Raw genomic sequence first — 805 nt, forward strand, 5'->3', positions numbered from 1 at the left:
TATTTTGGGGCAGTGGGTAGGGGAAAAACGGGAAGAAAATTTGGAACTCAAAATCTGGCATAAAGGAATGATGTAGGGGCGGCCATGTAGCACAGCGAGTAAGAGCACGGGCTCCAGTGTTGGAATGACTTGGAGATAGAATCCCGGGCTCAGACACTTAGCAACCACCCAGAAACACCTGGCCGTGTAACCTTGAGCAAGTTACTTAACCCCAATTGCTTAGGGGTGGCCAGGTGGCTCAGCGAGTAAGAGCACCGGCTCCAGTGTTGGGATGACCTGGATCAAATCTGGGCTCAGATACTCAGCACCACACCCAGAAATAACTGGCCATGTAACCTTGAGCAAGTTACTTAACCCCGATTGCTTTAAAAAAAAAATGAATGATGTAAATCAGAAGTTAATAAAGCATTTAAAAAATGAAAAAAAAAGAATTGTTCTATATATTTTTATGGAATATTACACTCATTTCTGAATATGGTATGGCACTGAAAAATGAGTCTCTTGTTTGGTTTCTCTTTTTACTTACTATGCCATTCTGTTCCAATTAAATACCTTGCTATTTGACTGTTCCTGCCTGATTTGTTAGAAGAGTAGGTATTAAATGGAGGCTCAAGGCATAAATTGCCCCTAGACTGGTAACCCTTTAGTTGAACAAGTAGATTACATGTATCAACCACAACTTGATTTAAATGCTTATTCCCTCTGGGTTTTATATATACATACATATACATACATACATACATACATACATACATACATACATATATATATATATATATATATATATATATATATATATATATAT

This window comes from Petaurus breviceps, unplaced genomic scaffold, assembly GCF_028583685.1.
Source record: "Petaurus breviceps papuanus isolate PSGF00001 unplaced genomic scaffold, PetGlider_PUasm1.0 90205, whole genome shotgun sequence".
Classification (NCBI taxonomy): domain Eukaryota; kingdom Metazoa; phylum Chordata; class Mammalia; order Diprotodontia; family Petauridae; genus Petaurus; species Petaurus breviceps.